At 39.6% G+C, this 15,323-nt stretch overlaps 1 protein-coding gene across 4 annotated transcripts in view; it reads left to right on the top strand.

Annotated features, from left to right (window-relative positions):
• Positions 1-325: 325 nt before the first annotated feature.
• The window catches only part of DLGAP1 (DLG associated protein 1), an 870,852-nt gene continuing 855,854 nt past the window's right edge, over positions 326-15,323 (top strand). For 2 of the 4 annotated variants that reach the window (XM_054583388.1, XM_054583387.1), the window contains exon 1: positions 326-609. The gene's annotated coding sequence lies outside the window, so the exon portion shown is untranslated. The remainder of the gene's footprint in view (positions 610-15,323) is intronic. The other 2 variants (XM_054583384.1, XM_054583385.1) reach the window with 1 other exon arrangement.

Consider the following 15,323-nt stretch of genomic DNA (forward strand, 5'->3'; position numbering starts at 1 on the left):
TCCTATGCTTAAGCTGCTTTCCCCTCAGTACGGTGTGAGCGCACTTTCCACCTCGCAGGCTGAAGGGACACAACCTGCAGGCCAGGAGCACGCTCCGGGTGACGCCGGCGCCTCTCAGTGGCCTCGGCGCACGTGCCTGGGCTGGGGCCAGGGCTAGTGACCGTGCCGTAGTAGCTGGGGCGGGAGGAAACGACTGGCTCCCGGAGCGGCCGCCGCCCGCCCGCCGGCTCCGGTGGTTGGGCGGAGGAAGCGCGGGACTCCTCCTCCCCACCGTATTAACATGCACCCAGAGGCGGGTGACCGGCCAGCTTCAACGCCCCAACGCGCTGCGTCCCGGCGCTCAGTCTCCGCGCCAGTGGCGAGTGCTGCGCTCCCGGCTCCACAATTCCGAAGACACGGCCTCTTCGACACATCCAACCCCTGGGAAACGGCAGCCTCAGCGGCGGGAGCGGCCGCAGCCGCCTCGGCTCTTCTAACGAGTCCTTCCCCTCACCCCGCTGAGAGCCTGTCCCAACCACTGGGACACCTCTTTCGTCCTCTCTCTGAGGCTCCTGGGACCCACGGACAGTCACAAGGAGGTCCGAGGGCCGGACTGCGGGCAGCGGCAAGGTAACGGCGGGCTGCGCCGCGGGGGCTGGGGCGTGCGCGCGTGGCGGCTGCTACCGGAACCCGGGACGCCGACACAGCCGCGGTCGCGACGCGCAGGGTGTCCCTTGCCCGACGCGAGGTTGCCGACTCTCTTGCCAGCGGAGGGACTACAGCCTGGGTTCCTGGCCCCCTGCCCTCGCGGGAGACCACTTCTCTTTCGTCTGGGGCGCACTGCCGGGTGCGGCCCCCTGAGGACACAGGGAACCCTTGGGCCGGCGCGCTTTTCTCCAGGCGTGTGGTCCTCGTCTCTCTCGCCCGGGGTCAGGGAGGGGACGGATTTCTAATTGCGACAGGGTCCTGGAAGGGGGAGGGGAGAAGAATACCACTCCTGGTGATCTCCAAGAGCCAAATTCACACCTCCCCTCGTCCCCAACCCCTAATGCACTTCGCGGGGGGAAAGGGGGCTGCTCACTGCAGGGGATTTCATGACTCCTGGGTCGTTTCCAAAGCAAGTTGTTGCACTTGCTTTTTAGGTGACATTTTGGCATTGGTTGCGGAGAGAGCCTCCTCTGTGTGTGTATGCGCGCGCGCGCGCAAGAGCGAAAGCCAGAGCAACAGAGGCACAAAGAGACAGTGGCACAGGGTGAGATCGAAATACAGCAAGACATGCCACAGACACACACACACACACATACACACACACACACACACACACACACACACACACACACACACCCCCGGGGGTCCAGGCGGGAGGCTACTGGAGAGTCGCCCCCGTCCGTAGCCGAGGCCAGTTCCGGGCGAATCGCGTGGCAGGCAAGCGATGAGACCGAGTATTCAGCGACTTGAATGAGCGGGGCTGGAGCCGAGACCAAACGGAGACCTCTCCTTGGGCCCCAGAGAGATAACAGATTGCACTTTCATGAGGGGTGGCTGCAGCTGCGGAAGGGATCTTCCCTGGGCCGCGCGGGGATGAAGACCCTGCATTCAGGACTCGGGCTGGTTTGCTCTTCAGGCACGGCGAGCTGCCCCTGCTTCGCCGGGTGGTCCCCGGAGAGGGGATGGGGAGAGCGTGGGAAGGGGCGGCCGGCTGCTGGGGGGTGCTCAAGACACTGAATGCCTGTGCCTGAGCTTCCGCCCCCGGCTCCCGGGCTCGCCTCCTTCTTGGCCGGCAGCTCTGCGAAATTTTCTGTCTGAGAAGAGGAAGGCTTTCGGAGGGGAAGGGGCTTGAGGTGGAGAGACAGTCAGGACAGGGACGCCAGTGGGTGAGATGTTGTTCCTTTCATGGGCTCAGGAGAGACTGCACGCGCTTGACACAGTGAGCCTGGCTCCGGTGCCGGGAGAGATCGATGCTCCCTGTCTCACCCGGCAATAGCACGTGAAGTTATGGAATTACAAGATGAAAGATATATAATAAAAGTATCAATTAAAGACAGATCATTAGCTTTCGTGGTCTTTACAAATGACTTGGTAAAGTGCCTGATGGAACAATCTGAGTTACAGTCAGACCCTGGGATGAGGGATGTTTAGAACAGGGAAGTGATTTTAGTACTGAATGGGAGCATCTTCTAAATTATTTTTACCAGGAAAGTGCTAACTGCCTTTTGATTGTTATTTAAAGGAGAATTTCAGTTGCAGGAAACAACTTTCTACTGGCTTAATTTTGCATATATAGCAATAGCCTTAATCCAACTTGAAAAAATATCATGAAGGCAAGAGATGTTTTAAGTACCCTAATTTATTTAATGTTAAAAGAATAAAGTTTTGTTTGCTTAATTTTTTTAAAAGGGAAACTCAAAGCCCTGAGGAGATATTGAGTATATTTATGCAAAATGTATGGAATTTAATGTTTAGGTTATAAAAGCTACTCTTGATTTAGAAAATTCATATTCTGTCATGAAACAGGAAAGTTCATAGAAATCTGGTATCAATAGCCTTGTTATTAATTTGCTTAAGATTTATTAGTTAAGTTTAAAATTGCTGTAGTAAAGTCACTGCCTTGAAGTAGTCCTACTTCCAGATCTAAAATCCCCTATTTTTTAAAAATTGCCTCATGGAGGAGAAAGTATTAATTATTTTATATGAGAAAAATACAAATACAGAATTAAAAAAATTTACATCTCTATATCACACAAGAACAATTGTGCTCTAGGGGGAATAATATATATATGAGTTTTCTTTATGGGATATTTCTATGGTTTAGCATTTTTAATTTCTTCTTCATTATAACTTTGTTCTGCCAGGATGAAAAATCTTGATAAATCATATTAGTGATTATTGAAATCAAGACCATTTCCTCAAAATATTATGAAGCCCATACAGGGATATTGCCTAGAACTAAGAGCTGTTCTACTTTCTAATTCCTTCTAACTGTAAGTGTCATATTATATTTGGAAATACAAATAGCTATCTAGATTGATTATTTTTTAATATAAAATTAAAACTGGGAAGAGGAGAACTGAAGTTTTACTGTCTACTCATTCAGCGTATTTAGTAGCATAGTAATTGTTCAGCTACAATTTGATTGAGACATGTACCATATTCTTTGATTATTAACTTGTCTGGAAACAAGAAATTCGGCATTCTGATTTTAATTTTGCATTTCAAATACAAAAGAAGTAGTGAAATGCAAAGTCTGTATTTTTATAGTGACCTTTCTATGACAGACTCAAAGTCACATTATGGTGCCTTCTTGGTCATTCCCATAAAGGGTTCCACTCTTTAGGAAAGCAGCTCTGCTCTGTGCTGAAGGACCTGTTTTCTCATGGGAAACATTCAACTGGAAGACTTTTATGAAGAATTCATTTCTATAGAAACCACATTTGCCTCTTCTTGCTTAATTTAAGGAAATGAAGTACTTGTAAGTTCTTTTTTTTCTTTTTTCTCCTTTCCCTTTGGTAATTGTTTTTCCCTGCTAAAGGAGCACCATTAAACAGGAAGGCTAGAAGGACTTTTGAAAAATCTAAACACTTTTTTCCAGTCCTCACCTCCCACACTTAAGTCTTATGCCTTATGTCTGTGGTATGTTGTTCTCTTTGTAGGTTTTTATTTTAAAACACAATCATAAGAGGGCCCTTTGCTAGCATTCTAAAAATCTTTGTGTTGCTGAGAACCTTGGAGGTTCAAAAGCACCTCACGTTTTGGGCTGCCTCTCTTATTTCCAGAAGATCTAAGGGGTTGTAAGCCCTTAATCTCCATTAAAAAAAAGGGGGGGAATAATTTCAGTGGCCCCTAAATCAATCAATCAATCAATCAATCAATCAATTTATATCATGGGCATTTGCTGTGTGTTACTGTCCAATTAAGGTGATTGTCTCTAGATGTGTGTTCTATAAGGAATTGCCAAAGATGTTGTCCCTAGGAAGGTCTAAACATTCTTCTGCCACAGAGGAGGATTTAGAGCTAACCTTCAGTCATTTAACTTATTAAAACATTCACTGACAACTCATTGTTTGAGGTACCAGGTAACTAGTTCTTACTAGTTCTTCTAACACATACCTATTTGGATTATTTTTGCGCGCACACACACACACACACACACACACACACGGGTGTGTTGTATGTAAGTGTGTGTGTGTGTATATATATATATATATCACATATATAGATATAGAACCATTAATGCATAAAGCATTACAGCATTTGTATATATTCATTATATATACCAGAGGTCCGTCCAGAAGATATCCAGCCATGTAATATGAAAAATAGAGGAATTTATTGCAGAGAATACAAGATGCAAGAAGTATTGTACATAGGACAATGACACGTCAGTCCCCTTCAAAGTAGGGACCTCATATAATTCTCCCAGTTGCCATCAGCTACCCCATTGTATTTTCCTGAATCTCATCAATGGCCTGAAATCTCTTCCCTTTCAAAGGTGATTATAGTTTTGGGAAAAGCCAGAAGTCAGTCCCAGAGTGTCAAATGTGGACTGTAGAGGACCTGAATCACCTGGATGATTTGATATTTTGCCAAAAAACTGCATGAGATGTGATGCATGAGCAGGCATATTGTTGTGATGAAGCTGCCAATCACCAGTTGCCCATAGCTGTGGCCTTCTGAATCAACTGAATAGTTTCCACAGAGGAATGATCAAGCTTAATGTAAAATTTGATTTAAATTCATTGCTCTACTTGCTCAGTCATTTTGAATGTGATGGCCACACAGTATACATGCTCACTCAATGGCATCTTTCATCCCCACTGACCAGTACAGTGAAGTTGTCATTGTTCACGCATGTGCATTCCAGTCCACTCTCCTTGGCTGCTAGGTTACATGGATGTTGCACAAACCATTCTTGTCATATTAACAATGAATGGCTGGACTTTTTTCAGACAGAGATGTATATAGATATCTATCTATATATCTATCCATAGCTATCTATATCTATATCTATAGATATATATCCTACTTTTATTTTGTAACCCTGAAACACATAAACCTGTGGAGCAAAACATGGGGTTGAGAGCAGGAAAAATGAGATGTGGCTATAAAAAGGCTAAAAAAGATGAATGACTTCCTTTTGAGGTCTTTTCTTCCTTATTCTGATTGCACAGAGGTTCGTATTGCCTATGAGATGTGTTGACCCCTCAGTTTTATATCCTTCACCATAGCAAATAGTAGGGGCAGACAACTGGCGTACAAGTGAGAAACTAAAGATATTCCCTGAATTTATTGGAATTTCTCCTGGTTGGTGTTTATTGTTTTCTCCTTCCTGTAGGAGTTGGCGATTACTGAGTAAAAAGTGAAATCCCACTTCAGACGACATCACTCACAGGAAGCACCCTGGATATATAGCCATAGATCTTTGGCCCAGAGTCTTGGGCCTTTTCTTGGCTAGATGAGAACCAAGTAGAGCAATGAATAGCTAGGTTATGATTGCCTCACTTGGGGTTGTTGTAAACTAGATAGCAATGCTCCAGGACTGTTGTGAAGACGCAAACTCACAGTCCTGGTAATTGCCTGAAACTAAACTATTCATTTCCATGTTCACTTATAATTAGCTCATATGTTGTCAATGACAATTTCTATATTTTCCTCAATGTTTTCTTATCAGATTTGTAAGCAACGACACAAAGGCAAGCATGAAGAGTGTGATTTGGCAGTGTATTAACTGCCCAACCCTGCCAGGTTTCTTTAGCTTTCAGCAGATTGGAGGTCTTGTTGAAGCCATGGATAAGCATTAAAGAGAGTAGGACTTGGGCTGGGACTTCCCTATCTCCCTAGCTTGTGCATCCCAATCTGCACCAGGAGGGCTCAGAGACATTTAAATGGCTCCCTCAGGCGGCTTGTGGGAAGGTCTCTTTCTCTCTGGGCACGTTTCCAGCTGACATGATTTTGGCTAATTTGAAAACATCTGCTAGAGTAACTTCCCTTCTAATTCTCCTACTGGGGAAGGGCTATGAGTATATGATAGGAGGACAGGCATTAACCCTGACGCTAACCTTGTGATTATAACCTTTCCCAGGGGACCCTTTCTTTCTTGGTTTCAGTTTCAGTGGAAATGCAGTGTGAAGTGTATTTCTGGACTAGAAATTTCCTTGCTAGATATCATTGAGCTTTCTTTACAAAACACATGCTGTAGTTTCAGAGTAAAATGGCATTTTGATCTTGTCTCAGACTTTGCAAACACTATTCTTTGATGTGATTCATCACACTACTTGAGTAAAAAGACAAGGCACAGTTAATGTCTTCAAAGTTCTTTTCCCAGACATGAACCCAGAAGGCAAAGGAACCATTTTCATTCTTTTCTCAAACAGGGAGGCACTTTTCCACATAGAGCTAGGAATAGGGAGCAGAGGAACCTTGGAGCCAAAACACAGAAGTTTATTGTGTGAACCCTGGCCTAGGCAATTTAGATGAGGCTTACTGGAATCTATAGCTTCTATGCAGCTGGATAAGATGTCTTTCCCCTGCCCTCCCTGGAACACCGGTTCTCTCATTATTTCTACTTTCCTAAACCTCTACCGAAAAGTCATTCAGTCAGTGTAGCCCACCAATTGAATGCAGTTTTAGTGCTTTATACTTTTTTTGTGTGATCCTTTTATAGTAAACAATGAGTTTACCTTTGTTATCCATACATTTGACTACCTTCCCCACTAAACTGTGCATTCCATGAAATCAAAACTAAATATAGCATGCTCACCAAATATCACCAATGCCTAACACAGCACCTGGCACTTAAGCAAACATTGGCTGAGTGAGTGAATGAATGAATAAACAAATGAGAGAATGGTCTGACTCTGTAAGGACCATAAGTCCAAGTATAATGTTACCTGGTTTTGCATGGCCCTCCTTGCAGTCTCAAACTCTACATTCTTTGGTCTTAAGCATACTCTGACAATACCTCGTAGACCCAGCAATGAAATAAAATAAGGATAAAAACCACAAAAAGACTCTAGTCTCTTCCTTTTTCTACTCCTTACTCAAACATATTAATAGCTTAACCACCCCACTTCTGAATTTCACTCTGTATGACTAAACATTCCTTCCTTCACCTCCACTGAATCTGATACACATTTATATTTTGGTTTTGTATTTTATTTTTGTTTATGTGCCTGTCTACCTCCATGAGACCATAAGCTCAAGGGATAACAGACATAGTGGCAAGAATAGGGTTTGCATGTGCAAGGGAACAGCTGTTTATTGAAGAATAAAAGATCACGGGGATGAGAGACAAATAATAGTGAGATAGAGGGAAATGGCTGCAACTGACTTTCTTGTTTGAGGCTGATTTATGTATAGGTATTAGTTAGAACCTATGTGGGGTGGCTCTCATTCATAGGGAATATTAGAACCTACCATTTAGAATTGTATGGAATCATAGCCTTCTAGGTATTTCTATGATTTTTTTAATATAAATTTCTGGCCAGGCATGTAATACATTCTATCGTATTCTATGCTTTTGAGATACTTGAATTATGTGGTGAAGTTGGCTAGCTTCATGGATATGCTAACCTGCCACTGGAAAGTTTACTTGAGATGGTAGATTCACTCTTCAGCTGTAAATGATCTGTAAGGAAAGGTAAGAATCAACATGGACAGAGCCTGCATTTTTACAGACTATGATGTGGTATAATTTTTTCAGTTGCCTTTCTTTAATTGATAATTTAAAATATATCTATGTCATATGTCTCATATCTCTCTCTCTCTATATATATGTCTGCTTTTGACATGATAGTATACATAGAAAACTCTATAGTCTCCACCAAAATACTACTTGATCTAATAAGGGGATTTGGCAAAATGGTGGGATACAAAATCAGTATTCAGAAATCAAAGGCATTTTTGTACACCAACAATGAAATATCAGAAACAGGAACTAGGAAAAAAGTCCCATTTAGTATAGCAACAAGAAAAATAAAATACCTAGGAATAAACTTAAACAAGGAGGTAAAAGCCCTGTACTTGGAGAACTACTAAACACTGAAGGAAGAAATTAAGGGAGATACAAATAAATGGAAGCATATACCATGTTGAAGGACTAGAAGAATTAACATCATTAAAATGTCCATACTACCCAGCGTAATCTATATATTCACCCTAATCCCTATTAAAACACCGATGGCATATTTCGCAGATCTAGAACAAATATTTCAAAAATGTATATGGAACCAAAAATGACCCTGAATAGTCTCAGAAATCTTGAGAAAGAAGAACAAAGTAGGAGGGATCCCGACACCTGATATCAAACCATATTACAAGGCCACTGTAATCAAAACAGTCTGGCACTGGCACAAGAAGAGATGCATAGATCAATGGAACAAAATAGAGAGCCCAGAAATAAACCCATGTCTCTATGGTCCATTAATATTTGACAAAGGGGACAGGAGCATAAAATGGAGTAAAAATAGCCTCTTCAATAAATGGTGTTGGGAGAGCTGGACAGATACATGTAAAAAAACTGAAACTAGACCACCAACTTACACCACACACCAGAATATACTCAATATGTATAAAAGACTTAAATATATGTCATGACATCATAAAAGTCCTAGAGGAAAACATAGGCAGTAATATTTCAGATATCCCATGCAGCAGTATTTTCACTGATATTTCTGCTAGGGCAAAGAAGATAAAGGAAAAAATAAACAAATGGGACTGTATCAAAGTAAAAAGATTCTACGTGGCTAAAGAAACCATCAGTGAAATGGAAAGGGATCCAAATGTATGGGAAAACATTTTTGCCAATAATACCTTGAACAAGTGCTTGATCTTCAAAATATATTAATAACTCACAAGACTCCACACCGTGAAGACAAACAATTGTTTTAATTAAAAAGTGGGCAAAGGACCTGAACAGACACTTCTCCAAGGAGGACATACAGGAGCCTATAGGCATAAGAAAGGATGCTCAACATCACTAGCCATCAGAGAGATGCAAATTAAAACCACAAAAAGATACGACTGCTCACTGATCAGAATGGCTATTATTAACAAATCAACAAACAAGTGCTGGTGAGGATGTGGAGAAAAGGGAAGTCTAGTACACTGTTGGTGGGAATGCAGACTGGTGTAGCCACTGGGGAAAACAGTTGGGAATTTCATCAAAAAAAAACTAAAAATGGAACTGCTTTTTGACCCAGCGATTCCACTGCTACCCTAAGAATCCTGAAACACCAATTCAAAAGAACCTATGCACCCCAATGTTCATAGCAGTGTTATTTACAATAGCCAAATGCTGGAAACAGCCTAAGTGCCCATCAGTAAATGAGTGGATCAAAAAACTCATTTAAAAATACACAAAACAGTGGAATACTACACAGCAGAAAGAAAGAAGGAATTCCTACCTTTCACAACAGCATGGATGGAACTGGAGAATATTATGCTAAGTGAAATAAGTCAGGTGATGAAAGATAAATACCTGTAAGAGAACTCTAATGACCAAAATAAAGCACAAAACAGAACCACAGGCATGGAAACATGGAACAGACTGACAGTGACCAGAGGGGAGGGTGCAGGGGGATGATGGTAGGAAGAAAGGGAAGGGACTAGTCAAAGGAAATGTGTGAATGACCCATGGGCATGGACAACAGTGTGGGGATTGACTGCGGGAGTGGAAGTGGACTGGGTGGAGGAGGGCACAGGAGGAAAATTGGGACAACTGTAATAGAGCAAGAAAGAAAATGTTTTAATAATTATATATAAAAATTATTATTTATATATTTATATATAAATTTAATATGTTAAATTTATTATTATATATAAATTTAATATGTTAAATTTATTATTATATATTAAATATAAATATAAATATACATTTTATATATATTATATATATATTCTGCTTTAAGAATCCTAAGGGATCTAGATGACAGATGTTAGATATATTTGGCATATATGTAGTCTTTCCAAGTATCAGCAAACAAAAAGCTATGATAATATCTCCAGTGAGTCATTAGTGTGAAGAATACAGTAGTGCAAAACATAATTGAAATCCTTGGGAAACTTAAAATGTATAATATTAAGAGTGTAATTTTAAGAAGTAATTTGTAAGAATGTGTTACAGAGTGAAACTAAGTGTTCAAATATCTGGGACCACTCATACTTTTTAGGATTTTATGGAGGGGCAGAGCTCAACAAAGAATGGGGTCATTGTGGAAATCTTCGTAAAGAAGAAGGTCTTAAATTGGACTAGTGTGGGTTGATAAGAGTTAAAGGGAAGAAAGGTTAGCTTTTCAGATAAAGCAAAACATTGTTTCCAAAGAGGTGGAGATGCAAACCATCTTGACCTATTCCTGGTTCAAGGAGATGGTGTTTTCTGCTCTAGCTCCTCTAGTGAATTTTAATTAGGTCTGGGGATAAATTTGTTTGAATACGGTGAAGATATACTATGGAGGGTTTTAATGACTATATAAGAATGTTCACAGTAGATAGAAGCATTGAAGAATTTTGAATAAATGAGAACGTGAAGAAGTGATCTCTTGAATTGCTGCAAGTAGATCAGCTTACTACTAGGTCAGGACAGAGAGAAGCATTAGGAGGCGATTGCACCATTTGAGGCATAAATGATGAGAATCAGGTCTAGGGAAGTAGAAATGGGAGAAAAGAATATATGAAATATTTTGAAAAATTTTGCCATATATCTGTGTCATTAAACTATTTTTCAATTCTTTATTGTTAATTAAAATTTATTGTGAAATATTTCAGTAACACCAAAAAATAAAGTATTATAATGAACACATTTGTAGCCACTCCCAGATTTTGAAATAAGTATGAATTAAGTGTGTATCTTGTTAATTATTCCCACTGTCCTCTCTCTCCAAGCATATCCCCCCTCAGTGGTACCTGTGCTGTAAATACTGACTCTGTGTATCGTTTCCATACATCTCCTATACTTTGCTATGTATGTATATATGCCTATGCAATATAGGTTTATTTTGCTTTTTGCTGTTTTTAAATTTTGCTATAAATAGTAACATGCTCTTTGTGGTCGTTTTCACCTTGCTTTAATTGATAATTATTAATTTTGTTCATTCATGCAGATTTTATTTACTCATTTTTACTGCTATGTGGTATTCTAGTGAATGATATATCATTATTAATGTCTCAGTCTTTTGTTGATGGACATTTGGGGTATTTTCCAACAAGGCTGCTATGAACATTCATATGTATACTTCCTTGTGCTAACCAAGGGGACCCTTTCCTTAGGATATCTCCTTCAGAGTGGAATTGTAAAAGGGTGGGATTTATATGTTAACATTTAGCAGATAATGACAAAGTACCAAAAAGGGTTGTGCTTCTTTATACTCCCACCAGCAATCTATGAAAGCTCCTTTTGTTCCATATCCTTGCCAACAGTTGGTGATACATTTCATTTTTTGCCAATTTTATGGATGTGAAATGATAGCTCCTTGTAATTTTAATATGTTGTTCCCTGATTGCTAGTAATGTTGACCAGTTTTTCCAATCTTGATTAATATTCAAGTTTCTGTTGCTCAATTATATATGCTGTCTACTTTTCTATTTCTTTTTAAAAAGCACTCATTGTTTTCTCAGAGCTATTTATATATTCTGGATAGCAGAGTTTTTCCTAAAATATGCATTTCAATGATCTTCTCTGAACTGGTTGCTTGTCTTTGTATTTTTATGATGCCTTTGGGTGAAAAGATTATTTTAAAAATGTAAATTGATACAATTTTTTTTATTTATCTATTATAAGGTATAATTGACATAGCTTATAAAGTGCATTTTAGATTCTTCTCTTTATGGTATGTATAAGTTATCTTGTTTAAGAAATCTTTTTCAATTCTGAAGTGATAAAGGCGTCATCCTTTCATATCTCATAAACTATGTAAGTTTTATTTTTACATTAGTTTTTCAAGACTTTCCTATCAATGGTTATTTTATAAAGCCTTTAATTACATTGCAAATTTGAGCAAAACACCTAACTTTTCTTGGTCTTAATTTCTTTTACATTATTTTGGAGTTTGAAGGAGTTGCACTCTAAGAATTCTGCTACAGAAGCTCTGCCTCAAGTTAATCATTTTATGCCTGGGATACACAGAAGGCTCTTAATGGAACTTCTTGCCTCCAGGGTCTCCTTCCTCTGATTAAACTTGCATCTAGATTTCTAAAGGACTATCAAAGACATTGTGAGACTCCTCAAACTTTGTCCTTGAAACTACAAGAGTAGCAATCTCATTCATGTTTACTTCCCTGTGTCCCCCAGATCTGAGCATATACTTGGATTATGTTTGGCCTTCAGATGTGTTTGGGACATATGCATGAAGGCACAGCTGGTTCCCTTTGTTGCTCCATTCCCTCTGTAATTAGTACCTTACATCAAACCTTTTTCCCACCATGACCACCGCTACTTATCAGGGCTGTGCCACGAAGGCTCCTCTTTCCCCTTTGTTTCTTAGTTCTCCATGCATTTAAATTTTTGTCTATTTGGATTGCCAAGACAGGTGGAGTCAGGAATTTTTCCCACCTTCATTATCTTCTATACAGTTTGACAGTTTTATCATGAGCGAAGATTTCTTTTAAAATGGTTGTTTCAAAACCCTCTATCTTTCAAGACCCAGTCAGCTCTCATCTCTCACATGAAACATTTTATGGCTAGCTCAGGATAAACTGTCCTCTGAATTCCAGTTGCATTTTTCTGGATCATTTACTTTATGGTTTACATTTTTAACATTTTATGTGAATGCTCCTCGATTTTAGATTGCTTTAGGCAATAAATTGGCATATGTGCTTTTGTATCTCTCCTAGGCCTAAACCCGAGTAGCCAGCACAGCAGTTTTCAATGTGTAGCAGCTGCTTTCTTGATGATTGGTAATTAGTTATTGGAGATGGCATAGGCTGAGTGGAGATTTGGAGTCTGAGGACATTGGGAATAGTGACACTGCTAGATCATATGAGTTTGGGATAAAGAGCTAATTTGTAGTGAGAAAAATTGATCTCTATTTTAGTGATGTTGATTTTTGAGACAATCTTGGGTATGTTCCTTTAACAACCTGAGAAACAATAAACCTGAGTTTTATGAAATGATAAACCTTGTCATGCTGATTAGGGTATTATCTGCTAGAAGGTGATCATTAAATTCATGATAGGAGCAGTATGTTCCAGATAGGAATGTATCCCCTGCCCCCCCACTTCTGATTCTACTATTGAATCATCTAACTAGCTAGATGATTTTAGGCAAATTAATAATTTTTGAGCCCAGCTTTTTTAATCTAAAAAAGGAGGATAATTAAACTTACATATCAGAGTTTTTGAAAGGATTTAATTAGCCAACCTAGGAGAATTTTCTAGTTCAAAGGTGGGTTCATGGTGGGCAATTAATAAATGCTGTTATTAACAATATATTTTATCTGCAAGAACTAATCTGCCAGCTGTGTTTTTACGTCAAAGTAGAATGAATGAAAGAATTTAAAAATTACTTGTCCAGTCATGAAATATTTTTTCCTATTGAAAATTTTTAGATCTTATTTCATTTTTCTTTATTATGTGATAACAGTGACAGCTGTTCACCAGATTCATAGTATTTATTTAAATATTATACTCCCTGGTCTTTGGGCTCTTGAAGGGATACAATGTTCCTTCAAGTATTTCCTGTAGGCTCCATGGACTGCATTTATAGGAAAATAGGCCCATGGCTCCTATAGCCCAGTCCTGACTTGGTACCATATGCTGTGAGGAGCCTACAAAAGAAATCAGTCATGATTTCCCCCCAAAGATTTAATTGTGAAACAATTACTGCATCTAAAGAAACATTCAAAATGCAAATTTCATTTAATCTGGTCAGAAATCATATTTGTTAAGGCAGAATGAGATATGGAAAAAATGCAGAGGCTAACCAGAGAGAGACAGTTGTGCTTGATCCTTCCAGAGGTGCATGTCCTAATGGTTAAGGGGAGCCACAGTTAGTTGTACTTTGGCAGGTGGAGCACAGATGACTTCTGATTGCTCCCACCTCCTCTGTGGGGCTTATTGTTGGCCTTCGCGTCATGTGTGTTCATTTATCGTACAGTTTCTTACTTAGAAAGGGCTCAGCAGGTGAAAACCAATAAATACCAGAATGAAAACTTTACTGAGTGATAGTTGGGAAAATTCCATTGGTTTTTCATTAAGGGAGAGATTTCTGGGCAGTTATATCTAGATTATTCAGCTTTCATAGGTTTTGTATCTGTTACAGTAACAATATTTCATATCTTGCGATTTAGGTTTAATACCCAATAAAACCAAATGCAAAATGCTTTTTCTTACGTCTTTACTCTTTCAGAAATTCCTTTTGTGTAGAAATGTTGGCACACATAAAATGGGTTGAGATGCTCCAAAGAGAGCTAATAAACACACATTAAATGTGATTTAAATATTGGTAATACTAATTTACAGTTAAGTTGTATTCCAAAGATGTGCTTATAAACTGAATATTTTTGGATGTCAAACAGAATGATTGCGTAGAAACTGTCTTATCTCATGGAGGCTGGCTGGCTTCTAAATTTAAATTTCTGAAGTCTTTTTAACCCATTTCCTATAAACAAAATAGTACTACACTAGTGAAAATCATATCTATCTAAAATTCAGTACCCTATATCTATGAAAAAAAAGAAATTCTACATTATGACCAGGAATATGCCTCACCCCTTCTGCCAGAGAACTGGGAATCCCATGGATGCTATTAGGCTATCGCAGGTACCACCCCAGAGGTCTGGTTTCCCTTGATACAGGCCCAGAAACTGATGAGGGGATGAGAGAGCCAAAAGATCTTACTTACAAGCAGTAATAATTATTAAATATATTCATTTACATAAACTACTTCTCTTTGTTTAAATTTGAATGAAGGAAGAAAAGTCTAGCATTGCTCAGTTGTCCATGTTGTGTCCTGAATTGAGAACCAAAATGTGCGGGTTGTTTATAAGTCAGATATCAGTAAGTTAGAAGTGATTAGTACAGATGTATTCCTTTCTACTTAGGTCATTTTTGCCAGATATGTTTTTCTGTGCATTTCAGATCCTGAAGATGTCCACTATGAGGTGATTGAAATTACCAATTCATTCATTTACTTCTGTGCACATTCATCAACCAACACCAATTTATTGAATAACTAGTATACAAGGTTTGTTCAGAAAAAGTACAACCGTTGTTAATATGACCAGAATGGTTTGTGTGACATCTGTGTAACCTGGCAGCTAAGGAGGGGGTGGACTGGAATGTGCATGTGTGAACAATGATGACCTCAGTGTACTAGTCAGCGGGGGCAGTAGACACTGTTGAGTGAGCATGTG

This window comes from Pteronotus mesoamericanus, unplaced genomic scaffold, assembly GCF_021234165.1.
Source record: "Pteronotus mesoamericanus isolate MK-2021 breed Mesoamerican mustached bat unplaced genomic scaffold, CSHL_Meso_final contig_74, whole genome shotgun sequence".
Classification (NCBI taxonomy): Eukaryota; Metazoa; Chordata; class Mammalia; order Chiroptera; family Mormoopidae; genus Pteronotus; species Pteronotus mesoamericanus.